The sequence below is a fragment of the Protopterus annectens genome, chromosome 1.part1 (assembly GCF_019279795.1).
Source record: "Protopterus annectens isolate FY-2018-M chromosome 1.part1, PAN1.0, whole genome shotgun sequence".
In the NCBI taxonomy this organism is placed as follows: Eukaryota; Metazoa; Chordata; order Ceratodontiformes; family Protopteridae; genus Protopterus; species Protopterus annectens.
Window position 1 is genome coordinate 975,047,666 of NC_056726.1, and position 23,558 is coordinate 975,071,223.

The following is a 23,558-nucleotide window of genomic DNA, read 5'->3' on the forward strand; positions in this document are numbered from 1 at the left end:
TAAAGAGCCTTGCCCTGCTGGGCAGTCAGTGTCAGGATTTATTAGTGCTTGCTCTTAGGTCTGAGCAAGTGCTGGGCTGTAAGATGCTTTTTGAGTGCTTAGGTTGAGAGTTAGACTAGTGTCAAGGGAAAAACTGAAGAGGAGACTTAGTGGAGCCGAGAATAATTTAACCGTAGCTAACCGGCACTGTCCGGTGCGCAAAACCATGCAAACATGGTTTTTATAGTAGGGAAATGAAAGAGATAGAAATTAGCCCAAAATGGCTAATAAACTACTAACATCTGGGCTGGAACCACTCTTATAGGTTCATAGGTTCATAGGTTCATACTAGGCTATCTGCCCTAGGGCAATTATAAGCCTAGCCAGAGTATGTTTGGCTTTCGCCACCCATTTTAAATTTATTTTGCTATGCCCTTTTTCGAGGTTAGTATACTGTGCCTCTGTCTAACAGTGACACAGAAGTGATACCAAACCTATGATCTCCCATCCACTCATCAAGATTCCTCTTGAAGAGAATCAATGAGGGACTCTGCCTAACCTGGACTGGGATTTTATTCCATAGTGACGGGAGCCTCTGGGTTATGAATCTGTCCCTCCAGCATGTCCTGTTTATTTCAGTGCTGAGGTTCAAGTCTCGATGGGATTTGGATTTTCTGAGGTGCAGCATGTCCCTTAATTCCGGGTTGGACATGGCTTTATATGTCAGGCACAGGTCACCTCTGAGCAGGCAATATGCCACTGAGTAGAGCTGGAGTTTCTTTAACCGGGCAGCATATGGCATCTGTTTGAGCCCTTTGATCCCCTTGGTGAGGTACTTTTGGGGTCTTTCCAGTTGCTGCAGGTGTTTGGTAAGATACATCCCAAAAGGGGCATTGTACTCGATTATGGGCCTGATGAGGGATGAGTAAAGAGGCATGATGACCTCCCCTAATCTAGATATGAATCCCTTCATGATTAGGTGGGCTATATAAAATGTTTTTCTAACCACTTTGGCCACGTGGTTGTCAAATGAGAGATTGCTATCAACTTGGGTCCCCAGGTCCCTAATTACTTCTTCTGTACTTAATGGATTACCACCTATGTGGTAATTTGTGGGCACTTTGTTTTTGCCAAAGGGATGACTATACACTTTTGGCGTTTAGCTTGAGGCCATGGCTCTGACACCAGTTGTCTGTTTCTATGAGGCCCTTTTGGAGGATGCTTGTGTTGGCTGGAGAGTCGATTATGGCACCCAGTTTGCAGTCATCTGCGAACTTGGTCAGCCACAGTCCTTCCATGTTGGCCTGTACCTCCGAGAAATATATACCAAACAAGAGAGGTCCCAGGACTGAGCCTTGTGGGACGCCACTTGTAACTGGTTTGGAGTCTGACATGGCTCCAGCAATTCTAACCATGTGGGTTCTGTCCTTGAGTCAGTTTGCAACCCATCTAGTGACATAGGGGTTTATATTTAAGCTGATGAGCTTATCTATAATGCCCGCATGGGTATTGTATCGAAGGCTTTTGCGAGGTCCAGATAGGCTGTGTGGACCACCTTCCCTTCGTCAATGGCCTTGGTGACTGTTTCAAAGAAGTCAACCAGGTTTAAGAGGCAGGATCTGCCCTTAACAAAGCCAAACTGATAGGATCCAGTGTCTGTAGGTCCCCAATATCTTTATTTATGAGGTCCATGATGATCCTTTCCATAGCTTTGCAGACCAAGCTAGTCAGGCTTATGGGGCAATAGTTTCCAGGGTCCGTTGAGGCACCACCTTTGTGGAGAGGGACCACTGTTGCTGTACGCCACTCTTTGGGTACATATCCTGTAGTAAGGCTGAGATTGAACAGTAGTTTTATGTTTGGGTTTAGCTCTTCTTGGAGTTCATGTAGGACGCAGCCTGGGACACCGTCTGGTCCCATTGATACTGTGTTTTTTGCTTTAGAGAGGGTGGCTCCCACCTGAGCATCTGAGATGTCAGGGGGGCAGCACACTGCTGGGATAGATATTTGCCCTTTTGGTGGGGAGGGAGTTTGAACCTGTCAGCTAGGATGTTGGCAATGTCTGTGGTATCAGTGTATTTTGTCATTTTGGACTAATTCTGAGCATATCTGGGAATTCCCACCCAGGTTCCTAACATAACTAAAGAAAGCCTTGTGATTATCCTTAGTGTCCTGTGCAATTTTCTCTCGCTGGCCTTTGACGATTTTATGAGTGCCCTTAGTTTTTGCTAATACTGATCAGAGATGCCTTCCCTTTTGGGATTTTGCTCTATCATGTAGTAGCTTCCTCCTTCTATTGTATAGTTTGTTTATGGCTGGGGTCCACCAGACAGGTCGTCTGCCTTTGGAGGATTGGGTCTTGGTTTTATTTGGGATTGCATGATCCATGCATTCCTGAAGGTGTTCATAGAATGCATTTATAAAGGATTCTGCGGTCTGGGCCGTATTTTCCACAGGCCCGGGCTTTGAAGGATTCCACCTCGGTTTTGAGGAGTGTGAAATTTGCTTTAGAGAAGTTTTCACTGTGGTTTTCTGGGCAGGGGTGGGGTCGGATGTAAATATCCAGTGAGATCAGTTTATGGTCTGATCTTACCAGTGAGGGATACACTTCTGGTCTGGAGCATAGAGTCCCCATGTTGGTGATGATCAGGTCCAGTATGTTTTCCCCTCTTATGGGAGTGGTAACAAGTTGTTCCACAGCATTTGAGTTTATGAATTCTAGGAACCTTTGGGCAAGGGTGTTGGAGCTAGAGTAATGCTCCCAATCTATGTTTGGGTAGTTGAAGTCGCCCAATATAATGGTGTTGGAGAGACCTTCATATTTTCCAGTGTTCTCAGGAAGGCCGAGTGGGGTTCCTGGGTTTGGGAGGGTGGTCTGTAGCAGGCTATAAACTGGAAGGCAGTTTTACCCACTGTTAGTTGCACATGGATAGTCTCTGATGCTTTGCCACCAACCTGGAGGTGTGGGTATCTTTGATGAATATCGATACTCCCCCTCCTTTTGTGGTTCGGTCCAAGTTTTGGGGCCGAAAAGCATGGTATGAGGTATAACCTGGTAGTGCTGGGGTGCTCTCGGGAGTCCTGAACCAGGTTACTGTTACTGCACAGATATCGATGTTCTCCATGATAAGGAGAGTTTCGAGTGCATGCATCTTGAGGTTTAGACTTCTAGCGTTGAGTATCATTACTCTTAGTTTCTTATCCCTTGTGATACCTATGGAGGTGGGTTTGTCTTTTGAGCCTTGCCTAAAAAAGGCACTATGGGGGTAGCAAGAGCCTTTGCCAATATCCGAAAGCCCAGGGGTGACAGGTGCAAGCCGTCCCTAGCAAAGCATCGTGGCTTGTCGTGCATATCATCCCAAGCTGACAGGCATTGGATCCCCTTTGAATGACACCAGTACTTAAGCCAATTGTTGAAATTGATCATCTTGTCTTCATATTGTGGCATCATTCTTGGTGAGGGTAAGATGCTACTCAAGGTCAGGGTCATACCAGCCTGGGCTACATGATCAGAGAGCTCCTCTATGTCTCTTTTCATGTAGTCCAGGGAGGTAATGCCTTAGGTCATTCACACCAGCATGGACAATGACTGAGTCATATTTGTACTTGCCTTGGAGTGACCTGAGTGCTTGTGTTATGTGGCAGATCCTAGCGCCAGACAGGCTGCTCACCATGACCTTCTCCTTGTTCAGCCTGGTGAGCGGGACGTCAGTGTGCCTGACGATAGAGTCACCTATTACAAGTGTATCAGGTGTGTTGTTTAGCCTTAAGGGCTGTGACTGTTCGGCACACTGGCTTTGTGAGATATGTGTTGCACGTGTTTTGTTTTGGGGTAGCGGTTGCTTGGGTGTCTACTTTGGAGGTCTCTGCTGCTTAGGCAGATCTTTATTGTAGGTCTATGTGAGACTGGAATTGTAGTGAGTGTGGTTTCCTTCTCCTCCTGACTGATTATGCCACTGGTTATGACAGTCTTCCAGGAACAGATAGGTTTCTCAAAGCTCCCCTCTCTCACAGGTAAACAGAGAAACTTCCTTCTATCCAAGTAAGGTATGGGCAACTCAGAAACTAGTATCACAGCCTGAATTCAGCACTAGCCTGAAAACTGGACTATACTAGCTTAGAAAGGTGGGAAACAAGGAATTTTTTTTTTTGATTTTTTGAAAAGATAAGGCAAAAACAATAAAAAAAATGCACTTAAAACAGCTTTAAAAAACTACAAATGATCAGAAAAGGTTATCATGCTTTAGTGTGTAGCCTACAACAGTTAAACAAATTATTTAAACAAAAAACAACTTTTTAAAACTGCAGGCAGCCAAATAAGTACAATATGTGAAAAAAACAAGCTTTTAAATCACAATAAATGCTGGAAAATCTGCGTTTATGCAGAAAACAGTTAAGTACAGCAAGAAAGTACAGAAAACTGACAATCACTCCAAAGACTCTCTTCTAAGCTAGAAGGCTTGTATCAGTTTAAGGCTTTCTATTGCTACCCAGAAGGTTAGTTACAGGAAAGATGGGAAACAAGTGCAGATATGGTCTTTTAAACTAGAAAGTTGAAAGAGACGGACAAACTGTCCAAATGGTCAATAAACTACAATTTCTGGGCCAAGAACCTCTCCTCTCATGGTAGACAGGCTACCCAGTGCTTACCACTCCCACTGATAAGCTAGAAGGCTTTCTTCCAACACAGAAAGGCTTGCAGGGCCCAGAAGCTTACCAACAGTCCTGGATACAGCAACTCTGTATCTGGACAAGGCTAGTTACAGGAAAGGTGGGAAACAAGCGCAAGTGTGGCTTTTAAACCAGAATGTTGAAAGAGATGGAAAGAAAAACTGCCCAAATGGCCAATAGCTACAATTTCTGGGCCAGGAACCACTCATCATGTGGTAAATAGGCTACCTAATGCTTACCACTCCCACTGATAATCTAGAAGATTTCCCTCCAACACAGAAAAGCTTGGGGGTCTTGGAAGCTTACAAAGAGTCCTGGATACAGCAAATCTGTACCTGGACTAGACTAGTTACAGGAAAGATGGGGAACAAGTCCAAACCTAGGCTTTTAAGCCAGCAAGTTGAAAGAGATGGAAAACTGTCCAAGTGGCCAAATAAACTACAGTTTCTGGGCCAAAACTCACTCTTCCCATGGAGGATAGGCTACCTAGTGCTTACCACTCCCACTGATAAGCTAGAAGGCTTCCCTCCAACACAGAAAGGCTTGGGGGGCTCAGAAGCTTACTAACAATCCTGGATACAGCAACTCTCTAACCGGACTAGGCTAGTTATAGGAAAGGCAGGAAACAGGCGCAAGTGCGGCTTTCAAACCAGAAAGTTGAAAGAGGTGGAAAAAACTGCTCAAACAGCCAATAGCTACAATTTCTGGGCCAGGGACCACTCTTCTTGTGGTAGATAGGCTACCTGATGCTTACCACTCCCACTGATAAGCTAGAAGGCTTCCCTCCAACACGGAAAGGCTTGGGGGGGCTCAGAAGCTTACAAAGAGTCCAGGATAGAACAAATCTCTACCTGGACTAGACTAGTAATAGGAAAGGCAGGAAACAAGCTCAAACACAGACTTTTAAATCAGAAGGTTGAAAGAGATGGAAAAGCTTCCCAAATGGCCAATAAACTATAGTTTCTGGGCCAGAAACCACTCCTCCTGTGGTAGATAGGTTACCTAGTGCCATACCTCTCAACCTGGAAGTGTCAAAAATCTGGACAAGGCCCATGAAAAATAGGTACAAATCTGTACACTGATTAACATAAAATTAGCATACATAATTATGTAACCCTGCCCACTCCAATGGAATTGTGGAATATCAACTTTCAAATGCAAACTGATGAACAGACAACCAAAATATGGTACTAGAGACCCACTGCAGCCATTCCAATGTCCCATTACCTGGCTATTTTGCCCCATTTACCATAAACATTAATGTGCATACCGTTTTACGTCTACATTGATTATTTGGATTTTATTTTTACATTTTATAGCACAATGCACAAATACTAATGTAGACATCTGCTAAGCAAAGCAATACTGAAACAAAGCAATACTGTCTCACAATAAAAATAAACATAGCATTAAAACTTCTCTGCCCTTGAAACTCACATTCATTAAAATAGCACTGAAACTCACATTCAAACAAAATGCATTTGGACATTCAAAGAAAATGCATTTGGCCAGTGGCGGATAAAGATTACTTTTGGGCTGTTTTCAAATCATAGGCCCCATGCACACGAAACATACATCTGTTCTTTGATACACCTTCCTGATGGTATTAAATTACATTCCTTGTATAATGCAGCACACTTGTTAGAGCACAGTTTAAATTTATTGTTTTGAACATTTTTTCAGTAAACAATGAAACAAAATGCATGAACCAATAATGACAAAACTGCCCAGTTCAGAACATTTCCATCATAAAAGTCTACTTAAACTTCTACAATCCACCAGATTCAGTAAATATGCACAATCTCTGCTGAAATAAAAGTCATCTAAATAATTCCACATTCAAGAGATCTGTAAGATCTGTAACTAATGTAGAAATTGCTGCTAGCAAACAACTTAATATTTCATTATTTCTTCTACATATTCTCCGCAGCTAAGTAAGTAAATAAAAGAAGCTGCATCACATAAACATTAAGCGCACACAGCTAAGTAGTAAATAAATAAAAGAAGCTGTTTTTGTGTTCTGCTAATCACACAAATATTAAGCAAACTCAGGAAATAAATAAAAGAAGCTGCTGCTGCAAGCCTGTACGCGTGCACATGTACATTTCTCTTGCTGTTAAGTAAAAGTTAAGCTAAGTCTGCACTCTGCAGCCATTAAGTAAATAAATAAACTATAACACCAACATTTGTAGCCACTGTTTAAATAAAAGTATGCAGCCCTTAACTTATTATTTAATGATTTTGGCCTCGGAGACCTCCAGAAAACCAAAGATTTATGAGGAACAGACCAAACATATAACGCAAAAAGTCTGGACAATGCATATTTGACCATGCATAGCTTTAATTAGCTGTATATGACCTTCACTGGTACTAAAATAAATAAAATATACTGTTCCAGGCCAGAGATGATCGTTTTATAACATCATCAAATAGCTGAACCATCAGGCTCACACAAAAAATGTAAATAATAGAAATAGGTTTGTTTCCAGCCTATCCTTATCCAGTCATTCCTCACCTAGGGTTCTATCTTTGATAACTAATTTTATTACATTTATTATTTTCCAAACTTCAATCTCCAACAGAACAATGCTAAATAGCAGTACAAAAATTAGAACTCTACTCGTTTTCATGCAAAAAGCATAATCTAGACCCACAGTAAGGAGCCTTAACAAGAAAGCACACAAATAAATTCAGTGTGTAAAGAAAAAAAAACATTGCAGAATATCTGTTTCACTAATGCAAAGTAGCACAATCAAAAGTTAGTGATGTGATAGCTGTAATTTAAATTCCAGTTTCTGATATACCCTTCAGCTGTCAACCTTAAATTAGAATCGGTATAAAACCATCTTGAGCTCTTTCTAGTCTTCAGTTCACGTCTATTACAACTTTCAATTCAATGGTCTTTGAGTTCATGAAAGAGAATCAAAATCAAATGGATAAATGTACCTGCAAAGAGCAGAACGTTTAACATGCACAAGCACACACCACACCTTAAGTATGTTTGTAGTCACCGAAAGTATCACATTTTAAATAGAAGCTGCTTATAAAGCTAAGCCTGGAGCCGTTATGTACGTACTTTTATAGCCGCCAAAAGTAATCAGTTCACATTTTAAATAGAAGACGTTGCAACTAAAGCTAAGCCTACAGCCGTTAAGAAAATAAAATAAGCACATGAGTGACACAACAGGTACGTACTTTTATAGCCAACCAAAAGTAATCAGTTCACATTTTAAATATAAGTTGCAGCTAAAGCTAAGCCTACAGCCATTAAATAAATAAAATAAGCACACATCATGTACGTTTTTGTAGCTGCCTGCCAGTGCCAAAAGTAATCACATTTTACATAGAAGCTGCTAAAGCTAAGTCTGCAGCCATTAAGTAAATAAAATAAGCACACGAGTGACACACAACACCTACATTTTTTTTTGTAGCCGCCAAAAGTAATCACAACAAGCTGCTAAAGCTAAGCCTGCAGCTGTTAAGTGAGTGAATAAATAAATAAAATAAAATAAAGCTGCAGTTTGTCTTGTTTTTTTTTTTACCTGGAGAGCGGAGGAGCCAAGATGGGTAGGAAAAATGTGCTGCGTGTACAGAAGCTGATGTCATGCACACCCTGCAATTGACGATGTCAGGATGAGTTTAAAAAAAAAAAAAAAACAACAGGAAATTCAGAAATTAAAGGGGCCATGCGGAAATTCGTGGTACCCCAAATTTTTTCCCACAAAATCGGTATTTGCCGAGGAATTGGGTCCGGTTGAGTGGTCTCGGGCTTACCACTCCCACTGATAAGCTAGAAAGCTTCTCTCCAACACAGAAGGGCTTGGAGGGGGCTCAGAAGCTTACCAACAGTCCTGGATACAGCAAATCTGTACCTGGACTACACTAGTTATAGGAAAGGCAGGGACAAAATGCAAAACTGGCTTTTAACCAGAAAGAAGAAAGAGATGGAGAAACTGCCCAAATGGCCAATGAACTACAATTTCAGGGCCAAAACCCACTCATCCCATAGTAGATAGGCTACCTAGTGCTTACCACTCCCACTGATAAGTTAGAAGGCTTCCCTCCAACACAGAAAGTCTTGGGGGGCTCAGAAGCTTACCAACAGTCCTGGATACAGCAAGGCTGTATCTGGACTTGACTAGATACAGGAAGTGCAGGAAACAAGCTTTGAATTTTTTTTTGTTACACAAAACCAGCTAAAACAACAGTAAATACAATTCAAATTGTAGTGCAGGCCAGCACACCCAAGTGTGTAGCAACACTATGGCAAATACAGTTCAAATAAATGCAATTAAATGAACAAATCACTAAAACACAAGTGCAGAAGGCAATAAATTAGAAGGCTACTAACAAGTAGTAATAAGTGCAGAGTAAGAGCGACTGAACAGATAACAGCATGCAGAACAGCAACTAAGACAGTTACAGTAAGAGCAGCTGAATAATATATATATATATATATATATATATATATATATATATATATATATATATATATACATATACATATTTTTTTTTTTGAGGGGGGGAACAGAGCAGGATTAAGAGGCTACAGGGGATGTCCTTCCCGAATGCTCTCTCTGTACACAGTAGGAGTGCCTGAAATCAGAATATGATCTCACTGTACTCTGTTGAGTGAGCAAATGAGATGGGCCCAAAAGGAGTATCCATCTACAAATCTACAAGAGGGGCAAGCAATTTCAAAGCCACCAACATTACCACCAAAACAAGAACAGGGAGAGTTGGTGGGGAACTAACAGTAGAGAGACAGCCACAACTTCATTTGAATTAATATTCAGTGAAAAAACACAAATAAATAAATTAAATACAGTACTATATGCAAAAGAGCAGATAAAAGTTTACTTAAATTCACTTATACATCCATCTGAGTTCAGGTAGATGTTAGCCGGCCATGCTCTGATATTAAGCAGAGATAACTCAAAAAGTACCAATTATATAAGGCAAGACAGAATGCCAGTGATGAGCTGAAATTACCCCCCACTGCTTTCAATAGCTACACAGAAATTCTAAAAAGTACTCTGCAGAGAGACATCCACAACTTCAGTTGAGTTAATATTCAGTGAAAAACACAAATAAATAAATTAAATACAGTGCTATATACAAAAGAGCAGATAAAAGTGTACTTAAATTCACTTATACTTCCAGCTGATTTCAGGTAGATGTTAGCTCGCCGAAGCTTTGATATTAAGCAGAGATAACTCAAAATGCACCACTTATATAAGGCAAGACAGAATGTCAGTGATGAGCTGAAACTACCCCCCACTGCTATCAATGGCTACACATAAATTCTAAAAAGTACTCTGTAGAGAGTCAGCCACAGCTTCAGTTGAGTTAATATTCAGTGAAAAACACAAATAAATAAATTAAATACAGTACTATATGCAAAAGAGCAGATAAAAGTGTATTTAAATTCACTTATACGTCCAGCTGATTTCAGGTAGATGTCAGCCAACCAAAGCTTTGATATTAAGCAGAGATAACTCAAAATGTGCCACTTATATAAGGCAAGACAGAATTCAGTGATGATCTGAAACTACCCCCACTGCTATCAATGGCTGCACAGAAATTCTAAAAAGTACTCTGTAGAGAGACAGCAACAACTTCAGTTGAGTTAATATTCAGTGAAAAACACAAATAAATTAAATACAGTACTATATGCAAAAGAGCAGATAAAAGTGTATTTAAATTCACTTATACATCCAGCTGATTTCAGGTAGATGTTAGCCAGCCAAAGCTCTGATATTAAGCAGAGATAACTCAAAATGTACCACTTATATAAGGCAAGACAGAATGTCAGTGATGAGCTGAAACTACCACCCACTGCTATCAATGGCTACACAGAAATTCTAAAAGTACTCTGTAGAGAGATATCCACAACTGTATTTGTGTTAATATTCAGTGAAAAACACAAATAAATAAATTAAATACAGTACTATATGCAAAAGAGCAGAAAAAAGTGTACTGAAATTCACTTATATATCCAGCTGATTTCAGGTAGATGTTAGCCAGCCAAAGCTCTGATATTAAGCAGTGTAACAAATACATTGAAAAATCAGTTTAACCTTAGTTATGATGAGAGACAAACCTTGATTGACCTAGCCAAAAATAAAGAATTAAGATTCATGAAGCCGGACAAGGTTGGGGGTGTCGTGATCATGATTCACATTGATTATGTGTCTAGAATGCATGGCATCCTTAATGGCACTACAACATACAAGAGGGTTTCTAGATGTGAAGTCAACAGGGCCTATGAGGTTGTGGATCTTTATCTAAATGATGCATTTTACCAGGTAATGTTTGATGTAAATAAAATCAATTTTTTGACAGTGACTCATCCCATTGCTCCTGTCATCTTTGGGATCCCCAAAATCCACAAAGATGTTTACAACCCACCATTTAGACCTATTGTGGCAGCCAGGGGTTCAAAGACAGAACCTCTGGCAGCCTTTGTGTATGTAGGGTCCAAGTGTGGGGTCTCTGGTATTGAGCACAAATTAAGAGACTCATGGCATTGTTTGGAGCATTTGAGTCGGGTTGATACTTCTAATCAATATTCTTTCCTCACCATTGATGTAGTCAGTTTGTTCACAGTCATCCCACATGACACTGGGTTGGCTTATTTTAGAGAGGCTTTGCTTGTGAGTGACAACATTGATAAAACTAAAATCAATCCAACATATATTGGAAAAAAAACACATTCTAATTCCCTTTTCCACTTTGACAGCTGCCATCCCTACCACCAGAGGAAAAGTATTGTTAAGGGGCAGATGGTGAGGCTGTCAAGGTTGGTTAGTGACAATTTAGCCTTCCAACAGGAAATGTTTAATCTAGTGGGGATGTTTCTGGGGAGAGGGTACCCATTAAAACTTCTTTTGGGTACTAAGCGTGAGGTTGTGCAAAAAAGATTTACGTCTTTTGCGCCCATTTTGACATCAACAAGAGTTGACAAAAGGAACAACCCTGATGTATTTGCATTAAAATACAAAGCATTGAGCCCACCCCTTATTGATGCACTTATAAAAACCTGGTAGTTATGTTTTGATGAACACAGTAAGGGAATACTGGGAACCCAACCAAAGGTTGTTTTCAGTAGGGGCAAAAACATCAAGAATATACTAGAAAATAACAACTACAAATGGCTTAAATCCTTGATGTTTAAATGTGGGGCATGTAGATTTTGTTGCTACATTAATGATGGACCCTATGTGGCAATACATGGATATAGTCACACTTTGGCATGCCCGGGAAGATACATCTGTAACACCACTATGTTGGTACATGTGGTTACCTGTGTCAGCTGCTCTGCCTTTTATGTGGGCAAAACAGTATGTAGACTTAAGGATAGGCTAGTTTAACATCTGAGAGCAATTAAAATAGGGATGTTTACAATGCATTGTATGGTCACAGTACTGTTTGCACCAATTTCAAGAAATGTATTTTCTTTGTCATTGATCATGTGGCACCCAGCATAAGGGGTGGGGATGATAGACTCCTGGTTCAAAACAAGGAATATAAGTGTAGTAATAATGAATACAAGTAGATACCACCACGATCATCCAATAAACTAAACTGTAGGATTCTACGACATTTATTAAAATACAAATAAAAATACAAATAAAAAGCAAAAAAGATGAGTGCTTTTGCGTATGTTGGCATGATAACAAGAAGGCTTAAGGATAGAATCTATAACCATTTATATGAAATTAGAAAGTCTAATTAAAAGAATGCTTTAGCTCGACACATTATGTCGAATGAGGGACATGATTTTAGATTTAGAGTGTTGCAACTAGTAACCCCCAATAAGAGGTGGGGGTAACAATATGAACCATTAGGAGTTAGTGGAACTCCAATGGATCTTTAAGTTACGAGCACATCAGGCGCCTGGTCTTAACCAATCCATAACAATTAAGCCTATACTTGAAGCACGCAGTAATAAATGATGTCACATTTCATATGTTCTTTATATTATTCATCATAATATATTTTTATTATTATGGAACCTTGGAACAAATATTCTATTTATTATTAGTAGTATTAATTTTTAGAATTTACTAATATGCTTTAGTTTATGCTTTATCATAACTTTAGTGACAGAGTTTTATAGTAAGTCATTCATGTGATGTATAGGCACTGTTTATATGTCCTATATTAGAGACGCATATGTCTTTTGGGTTTTGTAGTTTAAGCTATGTATCATTATGGTATATAAATGCCTATCTTGCAAAATGTTTTTTACACTTCATTTGTAAGATTAACACGCCTACAGACTTATTGTGGTGATAGAAATGTTTATGAATTGTTAGTGTGCTTGAGCATTTGTTGATGAGTAGCATTTCTGTAGATTTGTAACTGTGATTAGAGTGTAGGGTAATTATTGAGTGCATTCAGGTAATTGTGATTTTAAACAATTGATTGATTGATCAATTACTTTGTTGATATGAAAGGAGTATACCTTTTGTATAAAAGGAAGTTTTAAATGGAAGTATTTTAAGATCTGATGAAGCGTACCTGTTAGTACGCGAAAGCGCTCATCTTTTTTGCTTTTTATTTGTATTTTTATTTGTATTTTAATAAATGTCGTAGAATCCTACATTTTAGTTTATTGGATGATTGTGGTGGTATCTACTCGTATTCATTATTACTGATATTATCACAGCCTGTTTGGTTTGAGTTGACGAGTGAACCTTCAGATATTTAGCGGTACCTATTTTTCTAGCAAGGAATATAAGTGGCAACTTAGGTTAAATGCCACACACAGACTAGGATTAAATGATGGCATCTCATTTATGTCAGTTTTAAAACAGAGATCCTATGTAGTTTAAGGAAACTCGTATTCCTTAATTATCATCTATTGTTTTTAGGGCTTGGAGTTTGCAAGTTGTTACAGGACAATTGGTTTTAAATTGTATTTATTTTTAATTCATTATATTGCTAGATTATTCATCAATTAGGTGTATATATATATATATATATATATATATATATATATATATATATATATATATATATATTTATATATAAATATATATACACATATATACATTTACTTTCTCTAGGTATCAATTTATATGAATTTTCTTTGTATCAATTCACACGTGTGTTTTTACGCACATTTTAATGTTTACATTTTACATATACATGCACAATATGGTATGTTTGTATTATGATGTTTCATGTTGTATTATTCTGATTGGTTCACCACTTGATGAATTGGGTTATTTAAATTATTGTCTATGTCTTTTCCAATGACTCTGAAGAAGCCACATTGCTGGTGAAAGTGCTTAGTCACTGGTTAGATTTTTATTTTCCATTAAAGTTGTAGTGACCTGACCAGTTGTTGGGATTTTCTATTTTACTTCTTAGTTTTTTGCCCGTTAAGGTGTGCATTTAGTTGTGTTTTGAAGGAGTGAAAATATGTTTAGCTCCTGTAGTTTTATATACTGGTCAGGCATATTTTTATCAATGACAGGAGAAGTTGTGAACAATAATTAATGAGTCAAAGGAATATATTTGAGAAGAGAAGAGGCAAGGGTTAAGTGGGATAAGTTAAATCTAGCTGAATCTCCAGCAGTACAAGGTGGCTTAAGATTATCTGATTTGGTATTTCCCTCTCACAGAGAGGATTCTAATAGAATGTTTCTTTCCTGCCATTTTCTCTCAGTAGACAATTTATACAGACTTCTTTGTGTATGTGTATGTGTGGGGGGGGTTGTGTGTGTGTGTGTGTGTGTGTGTGTGTGTGTGTGTGTGTGTGTGTGTGTGTGTGTGTGTGTGTGTGTGTAAGAAATACTGGATGAAATGTTTTACACTTGATTTTAATGGACAAATTAAGTGAAACATAGTAAGAAGGTGTTAATTAACTTGCAGTCTCTGTTACATTTACCTCAGAATTACTATTTTAACACTTGTAAAACCCGTATTTCTCTCTTTAAGTTATATAATACATTCTACTGTGGCACCATACACAATATAGAATTAATTTATTTAAATAAACTTTTATCCTAAGATAATGTATTAGTCAAATTGCATTCTATTCTATTTATTTAAAATAGGGAGGATAATCTTGTTTATGTCTGTTGATGTCAGCCCCTTGTTTGGTTGACTTGTTCTACCTATGTGGACAATAGATATGTATATGTTTATGACAATGGCTGTGGTGATGATCTATGCTGGTTTCTGTGTGGTTGTGCTTTTTAGCAGGAAGTGAGGGACTCATATATGGCAATATTTGAAGCTCATGCTCTGAAAGTTAATTGAATATCTGATGCATAGTAAAGGAGCAGCTAATATGAAAGTAATAACATGGTTTCCAAAAAGTCAGACAAAATTAGAGTCATGTTGATAAACCGGGAATTTATGTGTCTCTTAAGAAGACTATAGTGGGTATGTTGCCAACCATACATTATCCCTTAGTACAAATATATTTCTGGGAACATATTATTAGTTATTTTAGACATCACAGTGACTCTTTTACTATTTTATATTTCATAGTATGTTCTAGTGAATATAATATCCTATTTATAGTAGAGACAAGTTCTGAAAGATAATTGTACATGCAAGTCATCAGAAACAGACAAAGATTTTTTTAGAAAAGTTTGTTCTTTAAAATATCATGTGTCTGCCATAATATCCAAGCATGTCAGTCTTGTAGTGAGCATTGAGTTTAAATAGCTAACCAGTTAGTCACATTATCAATAATATGCATTTGCATATTAGCAATATAGCATGATTGTTATAAACAATGTTATATGTATTGTCTATTATCTGTGTTAATTTCTTTTTTTCTTAGAAGTGAAAGAAATGGTTAGATTTATTATAATATTATATAGGTTCTTATAAATAGAATAGAACCAAATAACCACAAGATCTGCTATACTTTACAGTTTATATGTTTTATAGAGAGCAAGTGAGTGTTTATAATCTGAATATTATGTATATATAACTCCTTTTAATGTTGTTAAATAAGTTAGACTTTTCAGCTATTATAACTTTAGAAGTACTAGAGTGATGCAAGATACTCATTTGTGGGTAGGTGGTAGTGCTTGAATAGGATTGTTATTCAAACCAGGCGTTTTAAATTCTATGGGGGGGGGGGGAGACAGGAAAGAACAGTGCATGCATAATAGTTTATAAATTAATTCTTTTTTTTGTGTCTACTATTCTTGATATAAAGTTTACAGTTAATCTCAATTATACTTATATCTATGAGTAAGCAGTTCACTAGATAAAATAATAGTTTTTCAGTACCATATTATTTAGAAATGTATGAGAGCATTATATGTAATACCTATTTTTTTTCTATTTTAACATTTAAAGTTATATTGAATTCTAGTAATAACATCATAATTAAAATGATTCCTGCATATGTAACCAAGATGAAAGACTTTAAGGAGTGCTTTAATAAAGAAAGTCAAACATTTATTGAAATTAATCATACAGGTAACCCTTCAGAGATTTTTGTATGGGACTCTTTGAAAGCATACTTTCTTTGGCAAAATTACAAGTTGGTATACACAAAAAAGAAACAATGGGACAAAGAATTGATAGATTTACAAGAGAAAACAGATAAGTTAAAATTAGTCAAAAAGGAAATAACTTCATGGAAGAAATAAATAGCCTAAACAGTAAATATTAAAAAATGTTACAACATAAAACTATGGTAAATTTAGAAAATATTAAAATAACGAATTATTTTATAAATCCTAAATCCATGGATAAATTGGATACTAGAACAAAAATGATTGCTAAATCTAACCGCATCAAAGAATTATACTTCTTTAGTAGTAAAAAGAAGGTTACTGGAAAAGAAGATATTCTGGATGTTTTCAGGTCTCATTTTAATAAGATTAATCAACACAAACCAACAATGGATACACAAGAGCTAATTAAAACATTTATAAAAATATACTGGAAATAGACTGTCAGAGGATCAAATAAAAACAAATTGACAAGCCTATATCAATGTCTGAACTTAAAATTTAAATTAATAAATCAAAATCCAATTAGGCACCTGGAATTGATGGTATAATTCCTGAACTATACAAAATGATGAATGAAGAAGCTTAGAGTATTTTACTAGACGTATTTTATTTTCAATAGTTAAAAGACTTATGAAGGTACCACCATCATGGAAACACACCCTAATATCCCCGATGTTAAAACCTGACAAGGATTCAACACAATGTTCTTCATATAGAATAATTTCATTATTAAATGTTGATTATAAAATATTCATGACAATCTATGACTCTAGAATAAAACAATTTCTTCCATTGCTGATAAACACTGATCAGACTGGTTTTATAATGAACAGGAACACCTATGATAATATCAAGAGAATATTTTCACTAATTGATTATACTAATAATTAAAAAAAACTAATTTTGGCTAGTCTAGATATCAGTCATGCATTTGATTCAGTTAATTGGGAGTACTTAGTATGAGTACTGGAAGAATGTAATTTTTCTAACAATTTATAACAGTTAATCAAACTTTTCTATGAAAATTCCTTTGCATACATTAAGATAGGCTCATATACTTCCCAATCAATAATGATTACTAAAGGTGCTAAACAGGGTTGTCCCTTGCCCTTATTGTTTTTGCTGTAGTTATGGAACCTTTTGCAAATTATATAAGATCAAATAAAAAATCAAAGACATACTAATAAAAAATGATTTAATCCTCAAAATACAGTTATTTGCAAATGACATCCTATTAACCTTGACTGCAATTCTTCTCTTACTGCAGTATTCTAAGCAACAGAAATATTCCAAAAGAAATCAGAACTCTTTTTTAATGAGAATAAGACTAAAAGGGTCTATATTACATTGTTGAAAAACCACTTAAGCAAACTCCTATTCATCGACCACTAAGCAACGAAATCCAATTGCCTTGAATGGTCATTTTCAGTGAATTTTTTCCTAGCGGAAAGAAATCTCTTGGCCAACCAAAAAACAGACAAACTTTCAAACCCTTCAATGTGAGGGGCTTCATTCCCATGCCCCCCCAGCTAAATATACCAACTCTGAGATTACACTACAGTGGGGTAATGGGCAGATTCCCAATGATGGCTAAGCATTTTTCTCCTAGGAAAAAAATTGCTGAAAAGGCTGTTTGTGGGAGTTAGATTTCATTGTTTAGTGATCAGTGAACAGATGTTCACTGAAAAGGTTTTTCGACAACGTAATATGTACCCAGACTAAAATACTACCTGTTAATTATAATATTAATAAAATAGATACAAAATTATATAAATACATTGTGAAAGATGGAAAAATTACTTACTTAATGATAATCTTGTCTGATAATGTTAAGGATATAACAACCCTTAATTATAATAATAACTTAAATTCTATAAAGCAAGCTATTATGAAATGGAATATTTTTTTCACTATGGAAGACAGACTCTCCTTAATTAAAATGATTATCCTTCCTAAAATTCTATATCTGATATAGTCTTTATCTCCCCACTCCCCCCAAAAATATAAAAGAGTACAATTCTTTGTTAATGAGATTTTATGGTTTCCTAATAAACCTAGATTGGCTTTAAACCATCACATTAAAGACTGAACATTGGGCGGTATTGGTCTTCCTGATTTAGAATTATATTCCTTATCCTCAGTTGTTAAGACAATAATTTCTCAGTTAAATAACAATTATAATGCCAAATGGAAAGCTATTTAGGGAGATATTTGGTGTAAATCCAATAATTTAACAAAATCATATTACACTAAAATAGTTACTGATAAATTTAATTGGTTAGTAAAATAGTCTATTTTATAGAAAACAAAAACAAACCACTTAACTCTTATTATATTAATATGATAACAACTTCCTTTAAATTTCATTTTCAGGAACCCTGAATATAAAGCATGGATTTTCTTTATATTTGCAATTGCCTATACTCAACATAGTATTAATACATTTAATTTAACAGCAATGACTACATTTAAAGACAAACGTCTGAAATACTGGTATCAATTTCTAGACAGTGGCAAGTTACCAAATGTTGAGCATATCATTAACAAGTTTGAGTTAGGCAAAGATATGTGGTTAGAAATTCAAAATTGTAGACAATTAGTTGAACATAAGATTAAATCTAATGCAACCAATAGTTAGAAATGGTTTCCCTACCTTCATTGATTTACTCATTATTCTAATACACCAGAATATTATTGGAGAGGGACTTCTATCTAAAATATATAAGGTACTTAAGAAATCAGCAGTAGAAGAGAAAGCTATTAGAATTATTTTAGACTTAATAATAACCCCCCAAGTGAAGATGATATAAAAACTAATGCTCCAATCTTCAAAACAAACTACTTCATCACTATGGTGTAGGATATTCTCTTGGACGTTTTTGCATACAACCTTTATCAAGCTGAAGTGATGGATAATAAAGAGATAAGATGCTCACAATGTAAACTAGATGTTAAAGCTGACTGGCAGCATATGTTTTAAAATTGTATAAAAGTTAAAACATATTGACATGATATGAATTCTCTCTTACAGTCTGTTTAATGATAACTTTATGCTTACCAAATATTTTATTTAATACACCTATTTCCACTTGTGTCATGAAAATAAAATGCCCTCATTTATGGAGTATTTTAACATTAGCAAGAAAAGTAATCACCAAGAACTAGAAGAATCAGAGTACTCCTACTATGAAGGAATTTGTACACTTGGAAACTGAAGTTTGTCATCTTGAACTAATCATGATCAAGACAGGAACATCTAGAATCACCTTTTCATATAATATATAGTAGAATTCTAAGAACCGATGGATAAACAGACTAATAATTGACTAACATAATACTCATCACATTTATTTTTATGTTTAAAAAGCTTTGTTTTATGGTAGACACCATTGTAAATAGTTATTTTAATTATTTATTAGTGTTCTTTTAGATATGAATATTTATTTTATAATATTTATTTTATATATTAATGTTTTGCTGTTAAAATTTTCAATAGAAAACAATTGAGAAAAAAAGATTACTTGATTTGAAGGGATATTTTAGAACAGTTAAGGTTTAAAATTATAACACAAGCAGAAGGCCATAAATCAGAGTGGTAATAGCTGATAATGAAATAGGGAGGAAATACAGAAAACAAGGAAAGATTAGGATTTTAGATACAGGTCCTTAAGGAAAATAACTGCCATCATATATAATATTAAATTCATAAAACAGCAAAAAGTATTCAAACAATTCAAACAACTTAATCATTATGGGAATGGAGATAAGTGATTTGGCCAATAGAAATTACTGCAAGCAGGGGTAAAGGAAATAGGCAAAATGGGGCTTGAATGTAGTGGATAAAATTGTCAAATGAACCAAGGTACAGTGAATGAATAACTGGAGAGGGAAAGGTAATAGAGTGGGATGAGGCTAAGCATAAATTTGGACTTCAAATTATAGGTTGCCTTCCCTACCAGGAATCATCTCATCTCAGGAAGAAACATACTTGACCCCCTCCCCGAGAATGACACAAGTTTGCCAGTTGTTGAAGCCAATTATATTTAATTTGAAACTAGGTATCATTTTTGGTGAGGAGAGAATACCACTGAAGACTGGAGTCTTTTCCTTTATGGAAGCATGCCTAGGAAATCTTTCTGCATGTCTTTCATGAGTTTTTGTGCCAGTTCATTCAATCCAGCATGGAATACGAAAATGTCATGATTACGCTTTCTGGAGGAGAGGATTTTAAGAGCTATGAAATGTCAGAAATCTTGGCTCCAGAGACAACTACCTGTAACTGTCTCCCTGTTCCACCTGCTGAGTGCAGAATCAACATGCCTAGCAATGGAGAGTCCACTTGGTAGGATTCTTCCAGATAGCAGTTTTTTTTTTTTTTTTTTGCTGGGCTAAGGATATTTTCTTGCTTGTAACATGTTGATAAAAGGGTGTATGTAGTAGATGTATTTTTAAATAAGTTCTAGTAGTGATTTTTTTAGCATCAGCATATGACTGTTCTGCCCTAATAGCATGAGGATGTTACATTTGTATGACTGTGGGTGAAACAGCATGATGCTCATTGTTTGCCTGGAATTTTGGGAGTACTGTCCCCATATCAACTACGTATTTACACCTGTCATATATGGAATCAATTCAGCTGAGCAAAAGTTTATTTTCAAAATATGTGGAAGTTATTACAGTGTCAATATAAAGTGCTTTAATTCTGCAATGAAAGGTAGCTGCTGCTTTTCCATGCTGACCAGTGCTATTATTTAGTGAATCTTGTGGGAAGAAGGTGTGGAGAGGTAAGAAAGATGGAGGAGATTATACAGTCAAAATGAATCCATAGGAGACAGTGATGTGAAAACATGCAGGCAGCAAATCTGTGTAGCTGTGTACAGTTCTGCGCAAATCAGCAAAACACATTAAATCTCAGAACTGGCAGGTGCCAGTCAATCAAGAGAAGAAGAAAGATAAGTAAGGGAAAAACTTCACTTGTGCGCACAAAGCACTATTCAGCTACTACTAGAGTACTGCACTCAGCACAGCTGTGAGCCAAAGATCTTAATGTAAAGCAGATGGCAAAAAGTAATGACGAATGAAAAGACAGCTGTAATGTAACCATTTAGTGCTAAGCTACCCAGCTACCATTGCTTCATGATAGCCCCCACACCTGGCCTTAACCAAACCTTATGCCAACAATGTTGTTGTTGTGTCTTTTGGCTTTTCCCAGTTAGGGGTCGCCACAGCGGAACTCCAGTCCACTAATGATTGGCAGTGGATTTTTATGTGCCAAGTTGCCAGCCCACCTTCAACGAAGGCATGCCCATTCATGCATGTCTCCACATAGAAGATGCTCTAACTGGGAATTGAACAAGACAACGTCTTACTGTGAGGTGACAATGCTACCGCGGCATCATTACTGCAGTGTAAACAGTAAAATTAAGTGGCCTTAGCCAAAACTTATGCAAACAATGCAAACAGTGAAATTAAGTGGAAAAAACCCCCAATCAAAACAATAGAAAATTGTCAGGATTAGCTAAATAAATGTAAATACAGTACACGTAATGCAGAAAAATGCAAAAAAAAATCTAACTTCTCTGAATTAATTATGAAGTATCAAATAATCATAGCAACTTTTGTAATTTTTCCATCAGGAGCAAACAGTTTCTTGAAGCCTTTGTTAAAAGACAGCAGGGATGTTGTGTCATCTCAGTACAATGCAGTCAGTAAAACATATGAATGAGAAAACAACTGTAATTTGACTATTTAGTGCTAGGCAATCTAGAAATTGCAGGAATTAATGTATGCTCGCTACACAGCCATCAAAATGGCACATACACTAGGCCTGAACCAAGCTAGATGTAAACAATGCTATACTTTGCTGCAATATATGCCTGTTATTTTACATTTTACTTAGTTTTTTTGTTTGTTTGTGTTTTAATCTGTGAAAAGGGCATAGGCAGAATTAGTTAACTCATTACAGCCTAGTAACACCTCCAGGTTTTTCTTTCTGCAGTTACGTGCTACTGAAGCATCAAATATGGCTTGTTCGTATTTGCATTAATGATTCCAAAACCATGCTACATATAAGTTATTAGATAATTTCATCTAAACATTTATGCAGTGACAAATTGAACTGCATTAATATTTGATGTCTGTCTAGTGCAGATAAATACAACCTGAAGGTTGTCAGAGCTGAAGAAACCCTGTTTGTGGCTATCCAAACCTTGTGGTGCAAAGAAGTTACCAACCAGGCTCGATGAAATAAACTTCAAGAAGGATAAGCCAAGTGAAAAATAATATTCCAGTAGAAGTGAAAGACAAAACATTGTGAGTACAATGACCAGTATGGCACAAACACACTAAGTATATAAAAAGGGTCCCTATTAGAAGAACCAAAGTCCAAAATATCGAACACTGTATTGAGCGAAAATGCTGGACATCGATGTCTTTTTTGCGAGATTGTGGTACAGTGAAGATCAGGAAATTTGCCCTTTCCTCACTGTAGTATGTTCTCGGAGATGATATATATATAATTAGCGGGGGGTGTGGGTAGCACAGCCCCCCACAATAAAGGGTTCAATGACTGGCATTTTCGCTGTTTGCAATATTCGATTATATGAACTTTTGTTCATATAATGTAGACCCTATAAAAAAACTAAACATTCCCATATGTCTACTCAAAATGTTCAGCTGAGCATCATTTTCCTTGATCAGACTTTTATTTAGATGAATACTTTTGTCACTACATTGAGATGTAATGACAAACGTGTTCATCTAAGCAAGAGTTTAATCAAGAAATCAGACGCTCGGGTGATCATTTTGAGTAGACTTAGGGGAATATCGCTACTCTACTCAATGTGTTTTTGCCATACTGGTTATTATACTCAAATTGTTTCATCTACTTGCTTCAATTCAAATCCCAGTTTCCATTTGGCTTATCATTCTTGAAATTTATCTAGTGCAAATAAAGGGATATTGAATATTATTTATACATTATTTGTATTGCAGTAATTTTCTTATTTTCTAAATATCTCGACAATCAGGTGACACAGATAGAACTGCTTAGCCTTATATGAAAGCTCACAGTTGTATGAAGAAAATGCTGCTGGCAGTATGTGTTTTTCCTTGAATGATTACTGAGATATCACAAGCTGTTTACACATTAAACATTCATATTTACTGTAGTTATTGTGGCTTGCAAAATACAGTTTTAGACCTGGAATTGAATGAATGCAACCATTTTAAAGGTTACTTTGTGCTGAATAGTTTGCTGTTAACAGTTTTCTAATAACACTTATGGTTCTAGAGATATGAATATTTGCTTGAACTATGAGGCGACAATTTCTTTTTAAAATATGAAACTCAGGTCACAGCCACTGGGAGTTAAAGTACAAACTCAAACTAGATCTATTGGAAGGAATGAGT